General features: G+C 39.2%; 1 protein-coding gene across 1 annotated transcript in view; it reads right to left on the bottom strand.

Moving 5' to 3' along the window:
- Nucleotides 1-9,016, bottom strand: part of LOC122342945 (NACHT, LRR and PYD domains-containing protein 12-like) — a 510,774-nt gene that overhangs the window by 459,356 nt on the left and 42,402 nt on the right.

Here is a 9,016-nt window from a genome sequence, read left to right as displayed (position 1 = left end):
CCCACCACTGCTGTATGGATTTAAAAGAAGATTTTTGTTCTTTAAAAACCTTCCAAAAAGATCTAAATGATTCAATAAATAATTTATCATTTAAAAGACTTGTGTTGAAGTGCCAATATGCACTTTTAGTCTTAACTGATTTCAAAATAAATTTACAACTTATCATACTGTGATCAGAAAAAGACAAAGGTGTAATGAAACATTTTTCAAACATACTCAAATGATGTTTAAAAACATAAAATCTATCCAGTCTTGCCAATGATACATAATTGTTCCATTGAGCCCATGTGTACTGTCTTACATTCCCACTCATTACTCTCCAAACATCACACAGATCATGTTTTTGAATGAAGTGAGTTAAAACCTTTCGTGAGGCCTTATGAGGTTCCACATGGTTTCGATCCAAATCTAGTTCGGTGCAATTAAAATCCCCGCCTACAAATAAAAAATCATCAGTGCTACAATTTTTTAGTGCTGAACAAAGGATGTCAAAGAACAAAAGCCTTTGTATTGGTGCAGTGGGAACATAGACACAAATAAGAGTAAAAACAGAGTTTTCATAAACAGCTCTGACTTTTAACAATTTACCTTTCACTATTTCATCTACATCATATGACACTGGCTTAAAATTTTCACTGAATAAAATAGCAACCCCCCCACTCACAATTGAGAAGTGACTTAACACAGATACACCTTTGAACTCTTTCATCCAGTCAACTGTATTTTCTGAGCTACTATGAGTCTCCTGTAAAAAAGTGATGTGTATGTTCTTCTGTTCTATTTGATGGAAAATCTGTGCTCTTTTTTTAATGTTATTTGCACCATTAACATTCATAGATGCAATATGTATCCCATTCATAGCATCAAATAAAAGAAAAGCAAAAACGAAAAAACAGAAAAACTTAACTTCATCTCTCGTACAAGAGGAAGAAACTTTCTTCTTAAACAGCGTCATTACTTAGAGAGTTATTTACTTTAACCACGATTTTTTTTAGCCTATACGTTTCTCTATCAGTGAAAAAATCACTGGCCATCAGAAATTTTGCTTGATCAACAAACTGTTTTAGGTCTGGGAAGTATTCTTGTACTTTTACACCTCTTTTATTCTTTGTCGACTTGAGGAACAACTTTATATCCTCAAGACCGTAACTGCGAGGTGTGACTTCTCCTGGGACAGACCCACACTACACTCTGAGTCACTGTCGCTCTCTTCTAGCATGTTCTCATCTTGGTCATTATCTGTCCTGCTTACTTTAGCTTCTAAACACTTACTCATCTTTTCCTTTTTTTGGGGTTTTGAAGCATGATTGCTCTTGCTCCGGGAACACTTGTGCTGCTTCATCCATTACACAGATTTGATTTTCTCCACCATTAGTAATTTCAGGCAAAACATTAGAGTTTATCTCGGTATGCTCAGTCTGAAGAAAGCCTGACTCTGTATCAGCTTCTACCGTCCTTTCCACCACATTTTCCACCACAGCTGAAACTATTTCCTGGATTTCCTCCTCGGAATCCTTTCTATTTTCACCTGTTCCATCCTTGTTTGTATCTCCTTCCTCATTATTTTTATTTGGGCAATTCCGAATTACATGCCCTGTCTGTCCACATCCAAAACACTTGACTTTACCAGTAGAGACAAAAATAGCGTAGCTAAAATCATCAATTCTGAAGCTTAGCGTTAAATCCAAGTCAGCGTCATCCGGGATGATCATATGTACAAACCTCCTAAAAGACACGATATGTTTCAGTAATGGTGACTGGCTACTGATTGGTATTTTCTTTATAGGGGAAACTATTTTTCCATACCATGCCAAAGCTTGTGTTAGGATCTCGTCACTAACAATTGGCGGTACATTGGACAAAATTACTCGTTTGGCTGGTAAAGAAAGTGGAAGAACCGAAACAAATTCCCCGTCAATGACAATTCCTCTTTCTACCAGCTCGTTTGCCTTGTTTACGTTATCCAGAAAGACGACAATTGCGCTATTCATTCTAGACACGGATAAAACACTAGCATGTCCCACTACTTCTCCAACAGCCAGACAACACGCTTCGATGCTCACCACAGACGCTACTTTAACAGCATGACGTTTCGTGAGCGAGAGAGAGAGAGAGAGAGAGAGAGAGAGAGAGAGAGAGAGAGAGAGAGAGAGAGAGAGAGAGAGAGAGAGAGAGAGAGAGAGAGAGAGAGAGAGAGAGAGAGAGAGAGAGAGAGACAGAGAGAGAGACAGAGAGAGAGACAGAGAGAGAGAGACAGAGAGAGAGAGAGAGAGAGAGAGAGAGAGAGAGAGAGAGAGAGAGAGAGAGACAGAGAGAGAGAGAGAGAGAGAGAGAGAGAGAGAGAGACAGAGAGAGAGAGAGAGAGAGAGAGAGAGAGAGAGAGAGAGAGAGAGAGAGAGAGAGAGAGAGACACAGAGAGAGAGAGAGAGAGAGAGAGAGACAGAGAGACTTTTTGACTTTTAAACACGCTTTATTAAAAATAAATAAATAAATAAAATCACTCACTATACATCACCAGTTAAATATTATTTCCCCATCCTCACAAAGTGACAGCAAAATACCATTTACACACCATTTGAACTCAAAATCATGCAAGTTGTCAGTCATTTGAGAAAATCTATGTTCCACTCTTATCCTGGACTCCATCAAAGCAGTGAAATATCGAAGAACATTTATATTTCGCCTTCAGCAGCCAATCTACAAGACTTCCAAATGGCTAGTTTAGCTTGTCCCATGATAAAATTGGCTAAGGTACACTCTTGACTGTGTGCTTTTGAATATTTACATCCAAAAACAAACAATGTCTTACTAAAAACAAAGCCCAAACCTCCAATTAGTCTCTCGAGCAGTGTAAACATTGGAGCTAATCTAAAACACTCAGTAAAAGCATGGAAAACAGATTCAGATAAGGAACAGAAATAACAGGATGGAGAAACATTCAAATTAAATTTGGAAACATGAGAATTAGTGGGCAGAGTACAATGTAACAGCCTCCACTGTAGGTCCCCAGAACGTTTAGGAAGAGGGCCCTTGTACAAAATCCTCCAAGAAGGGGCATCCTCCTCAGCAGGGACTGTTAAAAATTCCCTCCATTTTGTGTCACTTCTATCTTTAATTTGTTCAAAGTAAACTGTCTTAACACATATATGATAGAGGTCTCTCTTTCCGGCCACCTGAAAATCAAGCTCTTTCAGCTTATTAAAGGACAGTAACTTTCCTTCCTGGTCGTCATATAAAAAACTAACATTGGGAGACACAAGTAACTTGGGAAAAAAAACTCTGGATGGACCCCCTAACAGAAAACAGTTAATAAACAGGAGAAGCGTGGAGGGAAGAGCTGCTTTCAGCCCACCTATGAGCCGTTCTACAGTTCTAACTGACTTAAAACCAGTCTGACTGCAGATGTCTACCACTGACCTCCATACCTTTGAAGAAGTATCAACTAAATCTGAAAGTTTATTAATTCCTTTTTCCATAAAACATTTTACAAGTGCTTTAGAAGAGTCAGTATTGTAGTCCAGTAGAGAGTTACAGAACAGTGGTTCTTCCAGACCAAAATGATAGCTCTCATCTCTACCAAATTTAAAAATAGACCAAGAATTTAAAACAGAGTTATAAACCATTACATCTGTTGAAAAATTACTGCTAAAAGAAGACATTAAAAACAACTGCCTATCGAGACCAAAATGACCAAAAGTCCTGAGCAGGGCTAATCCAAATGAAACCCACGGCCTATAGACCACAGGGTAGAGTAAAGTTTGGACAGTCTTTAGCCTGAGAGATTTAACCTTTGCTACCAAATCAATCAGCCCTTGTCCCCCTTCGTTAACTGGTAAGTGAAGATATGCAGGAGGAAACCAGTGATAGCCATCCCAAAAGAAGTCAACAAACATTTTCTGTAAGCGCTGCAATAAAGCTTTTGGTGGATCAAGAACACTTACGCGCTGCCACATCACAGAGGCTGCCAGGTTGTTAATAATAAGCACTCTGCCTCTATAAGATAATTGAGGCAGAATCCACCTCCATCTATTTAGCCGACCGGAAATTTTCTCAAAAAACCATCCCAGTTTTTCTGAATAAACTGATCAGTCCCGAGAAAGACCCCCAACACTTTAAACCCATCCAGACTCCAGGAACAGTTCTGAGGAAGTGCTGGAGGGCCTCCATTCTCCCAATAACCCAATAAAAAGGAGGCACTCTTCTGCCAGTTAATTCGGGATGAGGAAGCTTTCTGATAGATCTCCAGGGACTCACTTAAGTTCACAACGTCCCGAGCAGATCTAATAAAAACAGTAACATCATCAGCATAGGCGCTCAGTTTGACAGTCATTGAATCTGAAGTGTAAGGAAACACTGAAGATATACCACACAGCTTGTTTCTCAATAGTACCAATAAAGGTTCAATTGCAATAGCATACAGGATTCCTGAGAGGCCACACCCTTGCCGTATGCCTCTACTTACTCTGAAAGGCTTACTCTGAAAACCTAGAACACTTCTATCCAGGGTCTTCTTCTCCATTTTGAAAAAAAAGCTGTAGGAGCATCCATACTGTTAAAAGTTTGAAATCTTGCACGAATCAGCATTTCCTGGGCTCTTTCCTCTAAGAGGTTGTGTAAAAGAAGCTTGCTGTGCTCAAAATCCTTTGTGGTAGTTTCAATGTCACCATCAGTGTTTAGCTGACGTATTTCTTGTTCAAGTTGTTCCATCTTATTGTCCAAAAAACGTTTATTGTAAGCGGAGTAACTCTGGCAAAAAAGTTTAATTTGAACTTTGCCAATGTCCCACCACTGACTCAGGGACTTAAACTGTCCTTTTCTCTCTCTCCAGATCTCCCAGAAAGCAGTGAAAGAACTAACAAAGTTGTGATCTAGCAATAATTTATTGTTAATTTTCCAGTATGAAAGTTTCAAAGTGTTCATAGAGGTTGTAACATCGATAGAGAGAAAGTAGGAAAAATACAGCTGTTATAGAATTTATCTCTTTGGTTTTTCCGTACATAGATCCTATCTAGTCTAGCCCCAGAAATCATGTTGCAGTTCACTTTCAACCAAGTGTATTGCCTAACCTGAGGAAAAGATTCTCTCCAAACATCTACAAGATTATGATAAGTGATCAATGATCGAAGTGTGTCTGCTGAGCAACTATGTGGTTCTTCATGGTTTCTATCCAAAGTGTGATCTAAGGTGCAGTTAAAATCTCCGGCCACAGCAATAATCCTATCCTGAGGAACAACACTCAACGCAACTTCAAGTTTCTTGAAAAAGGTTACACGTTCAGCCCCAATATTGGGAGCATACACATTAACAAATGAAAATTGAGTACCACGAATAGTTATATCAACCCTCAGTAAACGGCCAGACACCAGCTCAAAAACACTTACAGGTTGTTCCTTAAATTCAGGTGCAAGTAGAATAGCAACCCCTGCACTGACACTGGAGCCATGACTCAAAATAGCCTGACCCATCCATTCACTCAGCCACTGTGTCTGATTAGTGTTATCTGTGTGTGTTTCCTACAGAAACACCACACTTGAGCTCTTTATCATAATATAACTAAAAAGACGAGCTCTTTTTACTGTATCACGACATCCATTAATATTCAATGAGCTAAACCTCAAGGGTGCCATAGAAATAAAAAAAAAAAAAAACACTCAGTAATACTGAACCACAGGGCCAGGGGTGTCTAGACCACAACCAATCCATATTCATTTTTTTCTTGTGAATGTAACACACTTCTAACATTACTGAGAAGCTTCTTGAGCCGGTACCGTTTAGGTTTGTCAAATTCATCGAAAGTGGCTTTTCTCATTGCCAGTTTACAGGACATCAAAAACAATTCCAAATCGGGGAAATAAGACTAAATTTTTGGCTTACGAAGTCCTTTTGTAACATCAAGAAAGTGATTGATCTGCTGAAGAGAATAAAGCTTGGTCTTACCTCCAGAGGCAGGTTCTGAATCCATCCCATTATTATCCATTAGCTCAATGTCCTCGTAGTCATTGTCAGATTCCTCAATTTGCCCCTTTAGATCTAATAATTCCTGAGATGAAATGTCATCTGGAATGATGGGGTCATCGGTTACAGTACTTTTGTTTTCATTAGTTTGTTGAAGCGAATCGGCAGGCACGAGCTGCGAGCGCCCCAAGCTCGTCCCTGTATGCGGGTCAGCGAGCGTCTGACTCGGCAGACGGATCATCCGGCACAGAGGGCGCCCCGGCCGGCTGCAGTTCTGACGCCACAGCGGCCGCAGCAGGATACGCGCCGGCCTCCGCGCTTTTCTCCGCATCAGCGAAGCGGAGCCGTGTCGCGCCGCCGCTGGCCTTTCGCGATTCGGGCAAGTCTGCCTGACATGTCCAAAATCACCACAGACAAAACATCTCATGGACTCAGAACTAATAAAAATGGTGTAATCTTTGCCATCGATGGTTAATTTTGCTGACAAGTTTAAAGGATCACTTTGAGCGTTCAGAATCATGAAGGTTTGACGGCGAAAGGACATTACATGTTTAATTTCATGGTTTCTACAACCAAGAGGAATCATTTTGATAGGGCTGGCTATTTTGCCATACCTCTGGAGGATTTGTTCTAGCTTTTCATTCTTGATGAACGGAGGCACGTTGGATAAAACCACTTTTTTGGATGGGCTTGACAAAGGTAAAACAGGTACAAACGTGTCATTGATAATCAAACCAGACTCGATTAGATCATCCACCATTTGGCTTTCGCTAAGAAAAAACACAATGGCCTTATTCATACGGGAAGCAGATCTAATGTTAGCGCGCCCGACTGCCGCGCTCACGGCGATCAGACAGTCCTCTACCGACACCGCCGCATCAGGCATACATTTACATCCGTGCTTGAGTGTTAAACGGAGAAATCTCCGCATCCAACGCCATTCTTCCCACTCACTGACTAAAGTCAGTAGGAAGCCTTTATACTATACCTATATATGTTTAAACGTTTTAACAGAAAGGTCTGATTAAAGGAAAAAAAGGTAGGGAAATCTCACTCAACCAAGGAGATACTCTCACTCACGCCAACCGGCTTCGTCCACTCACTCCCAGCATGCACTCCGACTCAGAGAGTTTAAAAGTTTTGTCAATTATTTATAAATTCACTAATGTATCAATATAATATATTTCATATTAGTTTTAAATATGAATTTCAAAGTAAAGCACATCCTAAATGTATTCTAATATGAAGTATGAACTATCATAGTAACTGGAGTCCTGCTAGAAGAGACCCAGGCTTGGAATCACAGACTATGAGAGATTTGATTTTGAGTTGGAATCACTGTCACGTCACAAAAAGTGAGTTTTGGTTGAAAAGCCAATAGTGGAATAGTGTTTACATGAGATGCAAACATTTTCAGACGATGCAGTTTAGTGCACGGGTTCATCCGTTTGAATCAAATGAACCAATTTAAAAGAATAATTCATATGGATACTGCATTTCAGTGGTTTTCACTTATAAAACAGTTACAGAAAGGATATCCCACCTTCCTTTTATGGCGGATGTTGCTTTCATCTTTCACAATGAATTCCCTTCTTCCACCAATCCGTTGTCCTGTCTTGCTTTTGAACATCTTCAAGGCTTTCCTGCAGACAAATCTCAGTTTCCTGGCCAGAGCTTCCAGCAATGCCATCCTGGACCATGTCCACTTGACGTAAACGTAATCCTTGACTGAATCTGCGATATTGAAAGATTTATGTGAAAACATTTTAAAATGATTTGAAATGACATGAATTGTGTTTTATTACACCTACCTGTATATAAAAGTCATCCGATTTTGTAAATGTGTCTTGGTCTTGTAAAATATTGATCCTGACCTGCATGATCTTGTCACTTTTTCATTGTGTGCTCTTTGCTGACATATCCTACCAAAGTACCAAAAACAAATTAATAAATTAATGACTTAAATAAAAAGTACAGCAACACATATCATTTTGATTTGAATCAGGCTTCCAGTTTGATTTAAAAAAGGGTGTCTTAAGGGTGTGTATATTTATCATTGGTATCCATCTTTGCTTTGCGTCTTCCTCCCTCACATATTCCGCATTTCTTTGTTGAAGGCATTAGCCTGTTTTTTTTCTGTTTCCTTTTACGTCCTCGTTCTGACAAAGCGTTAAAATCCTTCTTGTAAGTGTCATTGTTGGACTGTAGCTTCTCCTAAAACGTCATACGACTCAGAAGAAACCGGTCGAACCCTTCAGAAGACGTCTTTTCCTCACATGATTTGTTATAAAATGTACCTTTTATAATAAAAACAACAACAACAACAACATATCCCCTCAGTAAAACCACCATCCCTCTTCCCGCCCCTTTTTACATGAATAATGTTGTGTGTCGCGTAAAACCTTTATTGCAAATTAAATAGTAATATTCTGTACATATAATAGTTTTTAAACCAAATAACAATGACTGGCCAATCAGAGCTCAGTATTAACGAGCTTTACACGTCTTGAGTCCAAAAGCATTCGTTGCATAAATTGCATGAACCCTGTTAGAATACAACAATTCAAATAACAAACGAAGAAGTCCCATGTTTTATTTATTTTTGTATCTAGTTGAATCAGCACGTGCGCGTGATCGTAAATGTTCATTTTATATAGCAGTTCAACACAAGTTTATTGAGTGAGTTACATGGTCTTTTTTTCTGTTTTACTAATGAAATGGATTAAAACAAAGCCAGAGCAGAGCTGATGAGCATCTCGGAGCAACACTTCTGTGTTTTGTTTTTGAATCAATCCGTTTTTGATCGAACCTAGTGAGCCGTTTGTGATTTATTGATTTGATCCTAAATGAATCAGCCATTTTGAAATAATAGTTTGATTCATTTGAACAGACACGTGCTGCCATCTACTGGTTGTTTTAGTGTCATGTTTATGTACCTTTGACTAACCTAAACCAGCACCAAAACACAGTCATTAAATATTGAATTATTTTTGTTAATGTTAGTGTTGTTAGTGTTTTGACACACATTGTGTGTGCGTGCTTTGGTTTAACCTACATTGTA

This window comes from Puntigrus tetrazona, chromosome 4 (genome assembly GCF_018831695.1).
Source record: "Puntigrus tetrazona isolate hp1 chromosome 4, ASM1883169v1, whole genome shotgun sequence".
Taxonomy (NCBI): domain Eukaryota; kingdom Metazoa; phylum Chordata; class Actinopteri; order Cypriniformes; family Cyprinidae; genus Puntigrus; species Puntigrus tetrazona.
The sequence above is the reverse complement of the archived record's forward strand: the minus strand, read 5'-3'. Positions and strand labels throughout refer to the sequence as shown.